The sequence below is a fragment of the Sapajus apella genome, unplaced genomic scaffold (assembly GCF_009761245.1).
Source record: "Sapajus apella isolate SASKATOON/1434 unplaced genomic scaffold, GSC_monkey_1.0 scaffold56, whole genome shotgun sequence".
NCBI classification, from domain to species: domain Eukaryota; kingdom Metazoa; phylum Chordata; class Mammalia; order Primates; family Cebidae; genus Sapajus; species Sapajus apella.
In genome coordinates, this window is record NW_022436996.1 from 4,773,133 (window position 1) to 4,790,830 (window position 17,698).

General features: G+C 44.6%; 1 protein-coding gene and 1 long non-coding RNA gene across 4 annotated transcripts in view; one reads left to right on the forward strand and one right to left on the reverse strand.

Moving 5' to 3' along the window:
- Positions 1 to 17,698, reverse strand: part of DPP6 (dipeptidyl peptidase like 6) — a 1,109,512-nt gene that overhangs the window by 721,586 nt on the left and 370,228 nt on the right. The window lies entirely within an intron of this gene.
- LOC116528044 overlaps positions 17,556 to 17,698 on the forward strand; it is a 1,610-nt gene continuing 1,467 nt past the window's right edge. Inside the window, exon 1 of the long non-coding RNA XR_004258822.1 lies at positions 17,556 to 17,689. This is a non-coding gene — a long non-coding RNA (uncharacterized LOC116528044). The remainder of the gene's footprint in view (positions 17,690 to 17,698) is intronic.

A 17,698-nucleotide genomic window follows, 5' to 3' on the forward strand; every position in this document is an offset into this window, starting at 1 on the left:
CTCCTAACAAAGCAAGTTGTTTATTGTCTTCACATTCCACTTCTGCACATATTTGGGGGAACACATTATAAACAGTCAATGTAGAACCATACTTATTTATATTTCTGTTCACTGTGTATCTGCCCATTGATTTGTATATTCAATTTGAAAACTCAAATCTCAAACCAAATAAATTTTCCAATGGCAATCAAATTCCAGTTTCTTATTCAATATTTAGCACGTTAATTTCACTTAAACTCAAATATTTGTCTACTTATGTTCTTGTATTTAAATTAAAATCTCTATCACTTATTTAAGCCACTTAACTGAGTATGTGTGGAATGAATTAAGGATGAGGTCATTATCAATTTATCTTGTGGTCTTCTTTGTACCTTTCCTGGGAGTATGGTGTCTTTCAATTCTAAGCCACAAATAGCAAGCATATTCTGAATAAGGGATGCTTAATTAATTGCATAAATTTTAGCCAGAATCCTTCAACATCTCTATCTGGGTTCTAAGGTTTAAGTTCTTTTTGATTAGTCCTGCTGCAAACAAGGAACATGCATTAACTGAAGGGCAGTAAATCATATTCAAATTTATTTGTAACATGAGCAAATTGATAATTAAATCCAGTTATATACACTAGTTTCTCTGGTTCCTGAGTGATCTTTAGCTACACTTCCTTCCTGACTGTACTGACCAAGAGTGCCACAAATGTGGGTCCCTTTGCTATGGACATAAAGTATAAGTCATTTATTTAAATGAGCTCCAAAAGAAATGCATACTGGGTAAAAATGTGACTGCTTCTCCACTTAGCAGCACCATCTGCATGAGCTGTGTGGGGACCCCTGTCCATCAAGATTAAAAAGGTCTTTTTTTTATTATTTAAGTTCCGGGGTACATGTGCAGAATGTGCAGGTTTGCTATATAAGTAAACACATACCGTGGTAGTTTGCTGCATCCATCACCCTGACGTCTACATGAGGTATTTCTCCTAATGCTATCCCTCTTCTATCTTCCACTGCTTTCCCTCCCCTAGCCACCCACCCACCGACAGACGCTGGTGTATGATGTTCCCCTCCCTGTGTCCATGTGTTCTCATTGCTCAACACCTACTTCTGACACAAGAAAAGGTCCCTTCTAACAGAAGCAGAAGAAATGGAAATACTGGCATATAGTAACTGCTCAGTACATCCCATTTGAATGAATAAATGAATGAATGAATGAATGAGTCAATCATTCAGCCAGTCGATGCAGGTGATGCCCGTTCTAAATTCCTTTCATCCCTGTAGGTACTTCGCAATGTGTGAGTCCGGTAAATGTGTCCTCCGCACACCACTCATGCCCTGCCTCGCTCATCTCCTCCTGCTGCTTTGCCCCCTCAGTGGTTCTCCTTTGTCAGAGGCACCACAGACCCTTGGCACAGAACCTGACACCAGCCTGCTCTGCAATGTGTGTATTAACATTTCTCACTCTACCCTGTCTTCACAGATTTCAGTTCTGCATAAGAAATACCATTTTCAGCTCCCTACATGGTGTTTGGAGGAGACATTTACTGGACTCATACATCGCAAAGTACCTACTGGGATGAAAGGAATTTAGGAACAGACAGCACCTGCATTGACTGGCTGATTGACTGATCGACTGACTGATTGATTCATTCATGCATTCAAATGGTATGTACTGAGCAGTTACTACATGCCAAGCACAATGCAAGGTGACTGGGATATAGCAGCAAACAAAACACAACTGAAACCCTGATGTTTCCAGAGGCTCGGAAAACAAGGTGTCACCTTTGCTGCCTCCACCTGTACAATGATGGGACTCAAACTGAGGAGGACCAGGGGAAAGAGTTGTGAAGCACATAAGGTGTTTTTGCAACAGACTGTATTTTCTTAACTGAAAGGTTTAGTACAATCTTAATTTGCCAGAAGGCAACAAGCTGATTTCTTCAATACGGTAAGAAGAGAAACTATTAATTATGGCTTTCTACAATTGAATATCCTTGTGCATAGGTGCTGAAGCCAACAGTAGCCCACGCACCCACACTCCTCCAATCGTGAGGGCTTATCTCTGGGTGACTCTTCAATGTCACACACGATGCCTTCATCCCCACTCACTGAACCCAGTAGGTAAGCAGACTCAGCTTCTGACAAAGACAGTCACCAAGGACGAAAGACAAAATGGCTTCCAACTTAACCTGAGATTAACAGAGAATTTATAGACTTCTACATAGAAAAGACTTTAGAGATTACTTAGTGGGGTCAATCCATAATTCGATATATGGAAACCTGAGAACCAGAAGGTCACAGAGCTGCAAGCATTTTATTTGTGTATTAACTGATTTATTTATACTCTGCCTACTTCTAAAAAGGTTTTGAGGCAATTTGCCAAGCATTGTGGATAATCATTGTGTTATTATTAGAAATGAGGCTTTTCTTTAAAAAACGGAGTGTTTCTAAAACTCTAAGGGGATCATGCAAGATTTTTAATTCAGGTTATTGTGTATATGTGGGAACTAGAATAAGCTGAGTCCTCCTTGTTCTTTAGAGGGTTCCTGGTTGGATGTGGTGGTTCACGCCTATAATCCCAGCACTTTGGGAAGCTGAGGCAGGAGGAGCACTTGAGCCCAGGAGTTTGAGACTACTCTGGGCAACATAGTGTGACCTCATCTCTATTTTTTTAGTATAAAAAAAGTAAGAAACAAAAACCAAAATGGATTCCTAAGTTCCATGGGTTTGTATCAGGCAAGTGGCATAAACTATATAATATAGTGAAGTGTTACCATGTCTACATGTTTACTTTTGTAATCCTTTAGAGCAAACTTAATATGAATTGAATAAAATCAATTATTTAGGGACATTTGATGTGTCTTTCATAATGTGTGAATTGGTGTTTGCAATCAGAATCATGGTTGTTTAATCAGATAAAAACATGCCTTTTTCTTCACATAAATATGGAGCTCTCTGGTTGGGGTAAGTTAGGCGTACATGCGGGCTTGGATTTGGAGTGAGCTCCTTGAGTGAGCATCTAAAATCACGAAAGAGAGAAGCAGGGGCAGGATAGACGCAGCAGTCTCAAGATATCATGACTGCGGAGCAGCTACTCCTATCAGACCTAACTCATACATTGGAGGATCTGATGGATATCATCCCATGGGCTACTCCTTGATGCTCTAAATTTTTGTGGGGTACTTTGTCACTGCTTGCTGCTAGAACTCAAGAGAAGCAATCTTTATCTGTTTCTCCTTTCCCAAGGGCAATGCCATTATTTCTGTCTCTCATACAGACTGGCTGTGAGTGCTGCATAAAGGGCCATGTACTGCTAGAGGAAAGAAAGGAATGCAAAAGAGACTTCTTAGTGCTTGTGGTCCTGCATGACAGTGCATGGAATCACAGGCGCGAAGCGGGAAGACAGCTGGAAGGTGGTTGGTGCATCTGATGGGGTAAAAAGCAGTCAACAGATCATATGCATTTCACTGGACTCCTTAGGCTATGAAGGGCCAAGACGCCATTCAGCAGGAGCAGTGCCCACCGCACAGGAAGCAGACACTCAGCCGCCTTCTCCCTGCCCTACTGCGATGGTTAATTTTATTAACCATTGTCAACTTGCCAGGATTAAGGAATTCCCGAGCTGGGAAAGCATTATTTTGGATGTATGTGAGGATGTTTCCAGAAGAGACTGGCACTGGAATCACTTTAAGGGCCTGGATAGAACAAAAAGGCAGGCCCACTCCTTCCCTTTCTCCTGGAGCTAGGGTACCCTTCTCTTGCTCTTGGATGTCAGAACTCCAGATTCTCTGGCTTTTGGACCCTGAGACTTGCACCAGTGGCACCCCAGGTTCTTTGGACTTTGGCCTTGGACCGAAAGTTATGCCTTCAGGTTCCCTGATTCTGAGGCTTCCAGAGTTGAACTGAGCCACACTACCAGCTTCCCCAGTTCTACAGCCTGCAGATGGCCTGCATGGGACTTAGCCTCCATAATCATATGAGCCAACTCCTCTGACAAATCCCCTCTTACATATCTGTATCGGTTTATCTCTGCCTCCTATTGGTTCTGTTTCTCTGGAGAACCCTGACTTGTATACCTCTGCCTGAGAAACTCCTGAGTCTCGCCACCCCTACTTTCTCTGCCCTTGGAGAATTGTATAAATGGATTCACAGTAATTCAGGTTGCCACTGTGTGACAGGAGGTGTTTGCGGCTTGGGTGTTTCTCTAGCAACTGACATGTTTCCTTGTCAGGCCTGAGCTGATAAGGCAGATGCTAAGTGACATTGTCCATTCGTTTCTTATTAGTACCAGGAGGCTTCACTTTGGTCATCTGATGGCCTGAATGTTCTTTGTGTTGAACTAGGTTTGCACTGATGGTTGCGTTGTACAATTAATGTGTCTGTAATAAACCAATCAATTTAGAAAAGTAATTGCTCAAGCTCACTGTTGGGCAACAGAGGTTTTCCCCAAAGCCCACAGAGACACCCCTTTCCAGCCTTTGTTATTTCACTTAGGAGGTCACAGGTTTAGCCTATGACACTACCAGTTTCATGGTGGGTCCAATATGCTCCTGCCTACACAAAAGCAATATTGAGTCTCAGAACCAAAGAGTTCCAGTGACGATCTTGATCCACCATGGTCAGGGTCAAGGGAATGGGCGTGCTCCTTCCCTGTGGATCTGAACCTTCCAGCTGAGCTGTTCTGGAACAGAATTAGTTTCTATCCAAGTCTATTACAGAGAGTTACCTGCCTGATCCCAGCATTCCTCAAGCTTTGAGCAGCTGGAGATTTTCCAAATAATGGCTTCACCCCAGAAACCATCTTCAATGCCATAATCAAGCATTCTCTAATTTGCTATTTCCATTCAGTTGAATTAAGTGTCTACTTTACATAAATAGTACTGGTTCCTTCTGGAGAAGTGTGTTTATTGGCACCATACACATAAAACATCTTGGCTGTGTCTAATAAAAAGCCCTGATTGGTGCGTATGTAAGCTTTTAATGAACTTCTGAGAGAGTAAATGAAGCAGTCAAGTCCACATATTTTCTGTTCATAAAAATACCTCGTTTGCAAAGAAGAGGTATGATTCAGAGGAAGCAGACTGGGAGCAGAAGCCAGGTTGGCAGCTTAGAAACACCGGTCTATGTTTTTCTCTAGAAACACCCTAGGGTTGGATAGAGCCATCCCTGACCCCAGGGATTGTGTCAGCTAAGGCCTCTGAGGCAACACCAGAACATCCACGTATTTTTATAAGCTGAGGCAAGGATGGCCCCATACTTTTGGGGGAGGAAGCCACGTTGATTTTGCATCCCTGCGTACCACAGTTATTTCCAATTTAAATCACCAAGAGCCATCCAGGTGATGCCTGCTGGCTCAGTGCCCTGTGAGAGGAGAAGTGAAAGTCATGACAGCTAGTGGCTGTGATCATTCCCTGGGCACTTTCCTCAATGGGAAAGGTGTGTGTTAATCCAAGGGGCTTGGGACCTTTCCAATTTGGATAATTAGTTCCCCACCCCATTCATCTCCTCCTGCTGCTTCGCCCCCTCTGTGGTTCTCCTTTGTCAGAGGCGCCACAGACCCTTGGCACAGAACCTGACACCAGCCTGCTCTGCAATGTGTGTATTAATATTTCTCACTCTACCCTGTCTTCACAGATTTCAATTCTGCATAGAAATGCCATTTTCGACCCCCTACATGGAGTGTGGAGGAGACTTTTACTGGACTCACACATCACTAAGATCACTTCATATCCCAAGATTACACATGTCTATGATTCTGCCTTTGTGTTATCTCTCTAGAGAAGGAGACTCCAATGGTCCAATTGTATTGTAAAGAGGAAGGTGTGTCCAGGTAGTGGAGAGACAGACGGATTTGGACTGGGAAGAGGGCTGATTTCCAGCGGAGACTTCACTCATAAAATAATTATACAGGGAGATGGGGAGAGGTAGCCCTAAACTAGACAGGCCAGAGGCTGAGCTTAGATGGTTGTCATAAAACAATGCCTAGGAAATATCCTAAATGGGGTGGAAACAAAATTTCACTGCCATTTCTCTAACCTAATAGAAAATTTAGGGGATTATAAGAAAATATCAGGAAGGTATAGGGAAGGGCTTCATAAGAACATCCCCCTAAGGTTCTCTTCCAAGGTCATGGCAGTGTCTTGAGTGGACATACACTGGGGTAAGACAGGGTGGTTCTCCCATACCTGTCTATAAGTAAAGTGCATTTTCAATGAGCACACAGTCCTACAATTGGACTATACTAGAATTTTTAAAGGCTGCATTTGTATGGACCACACTCGCCAATTGGAATGATATTGCATTTGCAGCCATTTCTGTAAATCTCCTTCTGCTAGGAACATATTTGTAGATTAATGTTTTCCAGAACTCTCTTCATAAATTATCAATCTGACATGAATCTTCTTTTCAGAAGGTCTCAAGGTTCTATTATTAACATTTTAGTGTTTTTTACCTTCCTAAAGGAAACTGTCTTTGAGGAATTATGATCAAAATCTCCAAAAGTGATTCTCCAGGACTGAAGTGCCTGAGTAATAAGGAAGAAGAGATGTGTTTATGTACTTGTGAAAGCATTTTGAAAGGATTCTAGGGGTTTTACAAGTGATGTGTGTCTGAAAATGTATTGACAATAAGCACAAAAATACTGCTTACCAGTCTAAATGAAATGTAGTGCCCACATTTTCAAAAATGTAGACTAAAGATTATGTGGTTCCCCTGTAAAAAAATGCGTACTATGAACACCCCAGGCCTACTTTTAAATTTAATTATGTCTTTTGGGGAGAGGAGGCCCATACCCCAACTGTAATATAACCTTTCAGTTAGGCAGCATTTGGGAACACCAGGGAAGGCTGACCCTGGAGATACCACAAAGAACAAGGCTGACTTGGTTCTGCCATTTTGGAAGCCACCGTCTACCAATGACAGTCTTGGAGACATCAACTGCCATTAAATAACATCCTTCTAAGTAAGTGCCACCGAGAAAAAACAGAGGTCCCAGTGAAAGCACTGCACAGGGAGGCCAATGGTATTTAGGAAGAAATCTGTGCATGAACTGGCATTGGAGAAACATGAAGGAGGTAGGTCTTGGAAAGCAGTACCTCCCAAAGTTCTGGGGTAGTAAAGAATCCCAAGAGCAAGAGGGATTGTGCAGGTAAGAATGCACACAGGAAGTGTGGACTCAGAGAAAGTGCACAAAAAGGAAGCCTGTGCTCACAGTTAGTGCACAGAGAGGAAGTGTGGGCTCACAGGAAGTGTATACTCACAGGAAATGTACAGTCACAGGAAGTGTGGGCTCACAGGAAGTGTATACTCACAGGAAATGTACAGTCACAGGAAGTGTGGGCTGACAGGAAGTACACAGAGAGGAAGTGTGTGCTCACAGGAAGTATACCCTCACAGGAAGTGTGGGCTCACAGGAAGTGTACACATAGGATCTATGGGCTCATAGGAAGTATAAACTCACAAGAAGTGTGGGCTTATAGGAAGTACACAGAGAGGAAGTGTGTGATGTGTGCTAACAGGAAGTGTGCACTCAGTGTGGGCTTGAAGTGTACACATAGAAAGTGTTGGCTCACAGGAAGTATACACATAGGAAACTATGGGCTCATAGGAAGTATACACTCACAAGAAGTATACACACAGGAAGTTGGGCTGACAAGAAGTATTTACTCACAGGAAGTGTAAGCTCACAGGATGAGTATGCTCACAGGAAGGGTATGCTCACAGGAAGTGTTCACTCATAGGAAGTGTACACTCACAGGAAGTGTAGGTTCACAGGAAGTGAGAGCTCACAGGAAGTGTACACTCACAGGAAGTATAAGCTCACAGGAAGTGTAGGCTCACAGGAAGTATATGCTCACAGGAAGTATAGACTTGCAGGAAGTGTACACTCACAAGAAGTGCGGGCTCACAAAAAATGTAGGCTCACAAGAAGTGTTCACTCACAGGAAGTGTAAGCTCATAGGAAGTGTAAACTCACAGGAAGTATACACTTACAGGAAGCGTGAGCTCGGAGGAAGTATGCAGGGCCAGATCGTGCAAGGCTTCTTGAGGAAGAGAAGTAGATCCACACACCACTTGGATCTGCACACATGTGACCTTGTGAAGCTCAAAGTCACATAGACCAAGGATGTATGCCGGGACGGGAGATAGCCCAGTCTTGTGGAAGATCCAGCAGGAAAGAGCACACCTGGAGTCAGGCCATGTCCTAGCCATGCCTTCTTCCTTCCCTGTGGGCTGCGCTGTACCACAGGCTGATGCTCTTCCCATTCCACACCTCCCTGTGCAAGTAGCTGTGGAAGCATCAGATAGCGTCAGGGTAATGGGGACAGAGGGAATGAGCACTAGATCATAGCTCTGGAAACTTCTAGGACTAAAATTCCAATTCCTTACCCAGTGTTTATGCTGGAAAGATGAGTCTCAGCCCCAACTGGGAGAGGGCAGACAAACAGCAAATGAAGAGTCAGCCTTGTTTTGTGTGCACATCCTTGGCATTCCCCTGGTGCTATCCAGAAACTACGTATCTCACTCATTCACAGCCAAACTGTTCTCGATCTGAAGACTGCACTGAGTGGCAGCCCCGTGCACAGTGGAAAACTGAAGCCTTTTGAACTTGCAGGCCTGAGCTTCCATAAACTCTGGTTTGGGAGCTCTTCCAGCCTGGGGTGTGTCCCGTCACAGTGGCAGGCTGCTGAGCAGAGGTGTGGACCTCATTAGCAGAGGCAATGGGGATGGATCCTGTGTGAGACTCACTCGGTCCTGTGGGTACCACTGAGTTGGCCTCTCTGCCTCCCTGGGATGACGCCAAGTCTATGCTGGGAGAATGAGTCACTGAGCTGATGGGAGTGAAAGATCAAGGGGGCCTCACAGATTCAAAAGCCACTACTGAAAACAAATGACTGTCCCAGATACAGTGGGGAACCGGCTGTCCCAGGTTTAGAACAGCCCCACCCTGCCATTTTTCCTGTTGAACAGACATTTTTCTTGGTTTATCTACCCTTTGATTAACTCCAAATTGTACAAAAACTATAAAGTGAGGAAGTCGAAGAATGGCTTTTCTGGATTCTCCCAGCAGTATTATTCCTCGTCCCTAATGTCATCCTGTGTCCACTTTCAAAGCACTTCCTCACTTATCCCCTCTCTCTGGCTTGTGAGCCCTGAGGACGGCAGCCTATCTTCCACTCCCTCGGAATGTCTTCACATCTCCTAATAAAGGATGAACAAAGAACGGAGCTTGTCAGGACAACAGAAACACAGCATTGGAGCCACCCTCACAGTGACTAATCCCTAGGAAGACACACGTGCTCAGGTGGGGTAGCAGTGGAGAAGTAACAAGAAGCAATGGAAAGGGTGACACAGAGTAGCCGGGTTGAACCCCAGCTCTGCTGACCAGCTGTGTGACCTGGGGCATTCAATTTCCCTCTCTGAACCTGTTTCTATGAGGTATATAATAAAATGACTTATTTTAAAGATTACACAAAATACCATTTTTAAGGCAGCTTACACAGTCCTGTCCGAGAGCTACCTTTTTTGGTATGTTTAAGTATACCAGTGACAGTGACAATGACTACTGTCATTTTTATCTGCTCCTGCCCCTAGTTTAGAGATCAGGGAAAGAGACGTCCATGAGTCCAACGGACAATGATATAAACCATACAGTGCAGAACACAAAGGAGGGAGTAACCATTTAATGCAAAGTGGAAACAGAGGAACACCATGAGCCAGGCTTGAATGATGAGCAATGTTTTGCTAGAAGAAAAGTGTGGGAAAGGCATTCTTGGAAAGAGAATATCATTGACCAAAGGGCAGTGCCACGACAACGTGCTGTATGTACCAGGAGGAAGAGCTATGCCATGTGGCTTCACGTGTGGCATCTCCTGGTAGCCCAGCGAGGGATGAAGCCGGACAGTCAGGGCCACCCAATGAAAGGTTCTTTGGTGAATGAGGAGTATGGATGTTATCCTTTAGGCAGTGGAAACCTACTGAAGACAAGAAAGATCTTTTTTCTGAGGAGGATAAGAGGCACTGGAAGAAAGAGTGGGTAAAGAGCTCTTTCGAGACTGCTGAACTGAAATGAGGACCTGAAGGAGAGGAGATGTCCTGGGAAGTGAGGAGGAAGAAGAGAGGGATAAAAGATATGGTGGTGATGGGAGGTGATGGGAATTTCAGATTAGAGATAATGGGGGAAAGGAGATGAAGGGGTGAGAAACGCATGGGCGGCTTGCAGCCTGAGCAGTAATGGGTGGTGTCCTCATTAGGTGGCCTGCCACAGTGCCCTGTGGGTTAAGCCCAGCTGCCTATTGGGTCCTAGGCAATAACTCTAGTCAGTTATTCATTTCCTTTTAAGACATCAAAAACTTCACTTGATTTATATATAATATATTTAGGAAGCCAAGGGAAATACTTAGTCAGATCAATATTAAGCCAGCAAATCAATCAGCTGTCCAGCCAAAGTTTCCTGCTAACAAGGGCTGATGACGATTTGAGTTCACTGACTTCTATCTCGATACAAATTGTGACCAGGTAGAATGCCAAGGCCTAGAAATCAACAACTAGTGACTGAAAATATTCTTAACTTAGGTTAAATTTAGGAAGAGGTGGGTAAGGTCTCACCCTCAGCTGCAAAACTTGCCAAATTAGTCCTTCAAAAATATTGTCTTATCTATTGGGAGGAAAAAAAATGTGTGCATGTAAAAATGTAAAAATGAAAGATCCAAGTCCTTTTTATATGTTCAGACTAATATTTAACTTTTCAGAGGAGGGCACAATTTATGAATTGAACTCATTTCTATGATAATGAGAATTTAGGTAGCGTTTCATGAAACTGTTCGTTCTTTTCTCCTTGAGCATCTCTCTATTAGACTTTTACAAGTCAAAGGGTATCTTTTCCAGATATTTTTTCCTGAAGCTATCTTCATTTACATGAGGAACAAAGCTTCATAGTCTATCCCTACAGATAACATTAGTTCCTCCAGATGTAATTAGTAAGAGAAAAACCCCTTACTATTCCACTTATTGATTTAATCAAGCTTTCTGCTAATCCAATATTCTCCAAATAGGATTTTGATAACTTCCTGGATGCACATTGTAATTACAGAGCCCTGGCCGGGAAGCAGCTGAAGGGGGTGGCCAGCTCCACGTGGGCTTCCCAGGCACGCTGAGCCTCTGCTTGATTTAGCAACGAGGGCCTCTGACATCAAACTCTAATTCCTGGCTGCCTTGAAGCAGTCATGGAGAATATCCGAAGGGAAAAGGCCTTTGAGGTCATCCAGTTCAGCTTCCCAGCATGGGTCCAGCATGTCATCAGTCGCAACTGATGTTCCCGGAATAACGATACCACGGCAAGGCAAGTTCAGGCTTCCCTGCTTATCACACCCCTTCTGGGAGCTGTGGAGGATTTCATATCAGCTTGAAATGGCTTCTAAATCTTATGATAAATAAGTTAATTGCATGAAATCCAGACTTTCCCAAACTTATTTGCTCACCTTTCCCCTACTTATGCCTTCGAACATTTTTTATAATTTGTGGAAATCAAGATCTAATCCACCCTCTCCCCAACTTAAAGCTAAGACCCAGGGTGTAAAGGTGTGTGCCTGAGTTCCCTCCGTCAGGCGCCTTGACTCTTGGTTCTGAATCGGCCACTGACGAACTGCCTGGTTATGTTCATGCTGACTCTCACTACACCTGCACAAACTTATTTCTCTATGAGCAATGTGTTTCTGAAGGACCTGGATGCGTCTGGCTGAGGCGTTTTCCATGGTGATCTGCTCCGTGGTTACTCTTGCTTTATTCTTTCGTACTGAGAAGCTGCAGGCTGAAGTCTGACATCAGGTTGGTTGATCTGCAGGCTCTGTGACAGGAGCTCATTCTGTTGACCGCACTGGAGAAACTGAGGCTGGAAGGCTTTGTCCTCGCCACCCGCCCCCATCTGATGTGAGAGCTGAGGCAGTGCTGGTGTCAGGCCTAGGGTTAAACCTCGGGTGAAACACAATGACCTGCTAAGTCCCCGAGCCCTAGATCCGTGCCCTGAGAAAAATGAGTGGATACACTTTCCCTCATGCCATCCAGCACTCATGAAAGTCTTTAAAAGAGAAGCGAGGAACATAACTTCACCCTGCTTTGACCTTCTTCCAGGTTAAGTGAGAGCCTTTTCATGTAGCATTACCTTACAAAATCAGGGTAGATACGTGACATAATGCTACAGTGGAGGAAACTGGCCCACAGTTTAAAAGAAACACTCCAGATCTGACAGCTGGCGAGTTTTTGCAACTCACTAGATGCCAAGTCTGTTTTCTTCAGTCAAAGTCCCAGCAAGACCCATTTTTCAGTGGCAATGACTGTGGAATGACCTTGGGAAAGCCGAAAGTTCTGCCTTCTAGGACACATCCCTGCCAGCAGCTTTGGCTGATGTCACACCCCCACTAGTTCCTCTCTGTCTTCTAGCTTAAGGTTCCGTGTCCTCTTTGAACGTGTCTATGTTTTGTTTTGTTTTCTTTCTTTTTCTTTGAGACAGAGTCTCACTCTGTCACCCAGGCTGGAGTGCAGTGGTGTGACCTAGACTCACTGCAATCTCCACCTCCCAGGCTCAAGCAATTCTCCAGCCTCAGCCTCCTGAGTAGTTGGGGTTACAGGTGCATGCCACCATACCAGGCTAATTTTTTATTTTTAGTAGAGATGGGGTTTCACCATGCCGGTCAGGCGGGTCTCAAACTTGTTGGCTGAAGCAATCCCCCTGCCTCAGCTTCCCAAAGTGCTGGGATTACAGGTGTGCCACCATGTCTAGCCCATGTCTATGTTTTCAAAAGGTAAAGTCAACAGAGAAGGAGCTAGAACAGGAGGGTGAGTTTGGGCCACCTGTCGCTTTCTGCTTAGCAGCTCAGCTCTGTCCTCTAAAATGAACTCTGGTCTACAGTTTTGATACAAACCATTCCCGGCTAAAGCAAAATGGTACTAGAAGTAGCTCTCACACTGAGGCACAAAACTTTAACAAGTGACATTAACAAGAGGCTTATTATTAACAAGCCTCTTGTTAATGTCACTTGTTAAAGTTAGTGACACCAGCCCCAGTGAGTGGGTTGGAGGAAATGTTGACTAAGTTCCTGACCAGCTTCTATAATCTTCCTCTCTGACATTTCCAGGATGGGAGGACCTCTACCACAGGGCTGGAGAAATTCTAAAGGTGGCACGTAGGTAGAAAGAGCTTCCCAGGGTTTCCTTCCTGGAGGTGTGTTGGAGGGTGGTGGGTTTTTAAGAATCTGATGAAGATATTATGTCCTCAACAGTGTAGAGAAGATGCAAAGCTCAGTCAACAGTACTCACTATTCCCTTTTCTGCCCAGAACAGCATGTTCTACGGCTCTGGTTGCTAAGCTAAAGCCAGGAACTGTGGAACGTTATCCTTTGGTAAGTTTCGTAACACTCCATGAACGACTCTGAAGTTATACTCCCCAGTGTCAGGGAGAAGAACCCGCAGCAAAAATCAGATTTGAGTCCCTGCTAACATTGCCTTTGGAGCAATGTCCCAGGCATGGCTGCTGTCAGATGTGACAACTTACTTTTAAATTAAAATTGTTTTTTTAATGTATTTTTTAAAAGTAGAGACAGTCTCACTATGTTTCCCAGGCTGGTCTTGAACTCCTTGGCTCAAGTGATCCTCCTGCCTCAGCTGCCCAAAGTGCTGGGATTACAGATGTGAGCCACTATGCCTGGCTTTTTAATTAATTAATTAATTAATTATTTTAAAATTATTATTTTTCTTTTTAGATTTAATTTCAAACTTACTTTTCATCGTACTGTCCAACAGCCATTGTCCACAGGGCTGCAAAGGTGACTGATGACTCCGCAGCTTGCTCCAGAATAAAATTCATGCACTTGTCCTTCAGGGACGTGGCAAGTCACGTATGGGGCAGAGAGGCCAGCTGAAGAGGTCAGAACGGGAAAGCAGCCTGTGAAATGAGGGAGCAGCTGAGAACAGCTTCCGAAAGGGAAAGTTGTCTTCGTTCTTGGACAGCAACAGATCACAGTCTGGGGGCACTAGGCACAATGCCATTGGAAAGAATGATTCCTCCCTCAGATAGAGCGGATTTTTTGTGAGGCTGCCCCTGTCTCCCCCAGCATGACCAGGAAGCAGGAGGCAACGGCAGACAGCGGTCCTTCCGGACAGAGCTGGACGGCAGAGGCTCACTTGGGTGCACAGCTCATGGACCCCGAGCAGCTCAGCTCCAAGCCAGTGACGGCTGTGCATGAGGGGAGGTCTTCTCCAGTGCAAGTAAAGCCCTTTTTCTGACTCCATGTCCACATCGCAGATTTTAATCTACACCTAAAATGCCTTTTATCTGTACCCAAAACAAATGTAATACATTCTTAGCAAAAGAAAAATGGTTATATTTTGATATTCCTTTTCTCTTGGAAAATATTTTCTTAAAATGTCTATAGCAATCATTGGAATTACCTTTGTTTTTGACTTTGAGATGTTAATTTAATTGCTTAAAATGACATACCTTAGTATCAAATGCCCAAACCATATCAATTACAGCTAATATGAGTATAAGGTTAGGATTATGTTTAATTGTTCAGCAACAGAGAAAACATTTTTAAAGTAGTGAAATCCCAAAGGCAAATAAGGAGAGAAGATACAGATGACTGAAGGTAATTACGGTGGATTTAATGACGCTCCACGATCCCATCTTGAAATCCCCCAGGTAGCTATAAGGGGTGGGAAGAACAAAAGAGACTTTGAAAAGAGTGTTATGGTGGCTTGGGGTTTAGAGGTGAAGAAAATCTGTATGACTAGAAGATAGGGACATTTTAACTCAAATTTCACAGAAAGTCTTCAACAGCAGAAAAATGAGTATATTCAGAAGGCAAACTGGGGCTGCCTCATGAGCTAGGGGGCTCCTTCTTGGCGTACAAATCCTTTTTAATGTCTGCAAACTCTTTAGACAGGTTTGAAATCCCCCAGTTCTGCACCAAATATATTTCAACCCCATTTCCAGGTGCAAAATCCAGCAGAGACTGAAGCATGCAGCAACAGGAATGTAACAAGACAGCGGAATCCCTAAAAATTCAGGTTTCCAATCGTGATGCTGGATAGAAACTCCTGAAGGCTACACCCATGTTCATCTTGGAAGCAAAATCTTGAGGACAAGTTTAGCTGATCTACCAAGAGGGCAGGCTCCTGGTCTATCCTTGTTATGTAAGGAAAAATGACCACCAAAATGTTCCTGGCAAACGAGAAGCCCCCATAGGACGACAGTACACCCAGGTTTCCCTCAGCCTCAACGTGCATGTTTTCATCTGTCTCGACATAAATGCGAACAGCACCTCGCTTCCCTCTCTCATGACCCTCATTTGGATAATAAATTATATGGCCACCTTCCTTATAGGCCATTTTCCCCTTATATGAACTCATCATAGCCCTGTTTCACAATCACATATTTAACCAACCAAAATGTTAAATTCTATTCACATATATGGCCGTAAATGGACCATTTCTAGGCAGTTTCCCTACCTCTCTCAGAACCAAAATGAATATCAAAGATGCTGGAAATTTCACCTTCAAGTCCAATGACCCCTACACCATGTGTTCACCTTTATCACAAATGGCCCTTTCTGTAATATCTTTCTGAGTCAGTTTCCCAAGGACGCACAGCTACTCACAGTGAGCACGTAATGAATCTAATAGAGAACTGGAGAGCTGGAATTTTACCCAGTTAAGAACTGCAATTTGGTTCTTCCCGACGAAATGAGATTCACTGAATTCCTGGAGCAACCACAGAACTCATAGGACCCTAATAATCAGTTACTGCAAAGTCAGTGCCCCTGTCTAGAAGACTCAACTGATGGCTCTGCTCCGGAGTCCAGAAGATGATCTGTTTGTGGCCCATTAACTGTAGGCTCTTCTGAACAATAAAGACAGTCTCTGCTTTAATCTGTGCAATGTGAACCCATGATCTTCACCCCCGCCTCTAGCCACAGGCATCATCCCTGAACCAAAGAAGCCATCACCACACCTGATGTGCACCAGCAGAAGGAAGCCAGTAACAGTGGGAACTCACTTTTGCCCACCATAAGATAACAGAAGCCTGTGTCCTACCGATGGTGGGTTAGAACGATGACCTCGTTGTAAGAGGCCATGGCACACGGACTGACCGCAGCCCGGACGCGTGTGGTGCATTTACACTCAGGCACATCGCTCTTCGGTGGCCATGCTGGGATCCTTACACATCATTTCATTTCTTAGCTTTGCTCTTCTCTACCAACTATTTTTTATTTAATAAAAGCAAAACGGACATAATCTAATAGATACATGTTTGTTTTACACTAGAATTTTCAGAAATGTAGGCAGTACGTAAAGAGAAGCAGGAAGGATTCTGAAAGGACTTCAGGGAATGAGTTTCCACGTCTTAGTTTACGTCCTGCTGCGTTCGCCGCTTCCCTTTGCAGGGATTTCTGAGTCCACGCAGCGGAGTGTTGTGTCTCATCTCCATTTACCCTCTGGTGTGCTCTGATCTGGCTTGTACAGCCACTGCTCCTAGCAACGTTTTAGTAAATGACTCCAAAGACCTCCACGTTGCACCACCAATGGGCTGGGCTCTGACCTCATCTCAGCTGCTGTAACGGGAAGTTTTCTTCTGGCCATCCTCCCGCTCACCACACACACCTCGGCTCCCTTTGCTGGGACCTTTAAGGGCCTCTCCTCTTTTTTCCTGCCTTTTCTTCCCAGGTGCGGTCATTCATTTCCAGGTTCTGAACATTATCTGTGTGCTAACTACTCCCACATTGTATCTTTAGTCCAGGACTTTTCTCTGCCTGTCATTTGCACAAAGTTGACAATGCTACTTGGGCATCTCACAGGCCTCCCAGCTTCACAAGCCCTGCGCCCTCACCCCACCCACCTGCCCTCCCTGAGTCTCCTTGGTGACAGAAAATGGTTATCAATATTCAACCAACTGCTCAAAAAGCAAAAAGGACAGATGCCATCATGCTGCTTCTTTCTTCCACTCTGTCTGCAAGTCAAACCCATCAGGAAATTCTATATGTTGTTTCGTTTTGGATATTTTTGAAACCACTTGCTGCTTTCTACCTGTACTGTTTAAAACATGTCAGTATCTTCCACAGCATTTAGAAGAAAACACTAACTCCCCATCCACATTCCCATCTGCCTGCCCCCATATGCCAGTGCAAGCTGCTTCCTGTCACTCCTGCACCAGCCCCTGGCCCCCGTACATGTCCCATGACAAGCCATGCCCATGCTCCTCCCTGGCCTCTGGAGGTGCCTCTGTCTGGAAGACTCAGTGTCCTTCTCATGTGCTCACCCTCCTCCCCTGCATCCGCTTTCCACACATTTAGCTTCTCATTTATACTCTGCTTCAGCCCAAGGGATTCTTCCCGAACCACCAGCTCTGTCAAAGACCGCTTTCTCTCAGCTCATCACTGAACAGCCAGCACCCTGCATTTTCCTGATAATAGCAAAGGCTTGAAATAGTGGGAGACACAAATAAACAAGAACTAACCAAGTGCAGGAGTGGAAATTGATTCCCGGGTGAGCCCCGTGAGCAGGCGGCACATCTGACCTCAGGTAAGCCCTGTGAGTGGGCAACACGTCTGTCCCCATGTAATCATAGTGAGCAGGCGGCATGTCTGTCGCAGGTAAGCCCTGTGAGCGGCACATCTGTCCCCGGTAATCATAGTGAGTGTCCCCAGGTAAGCCCC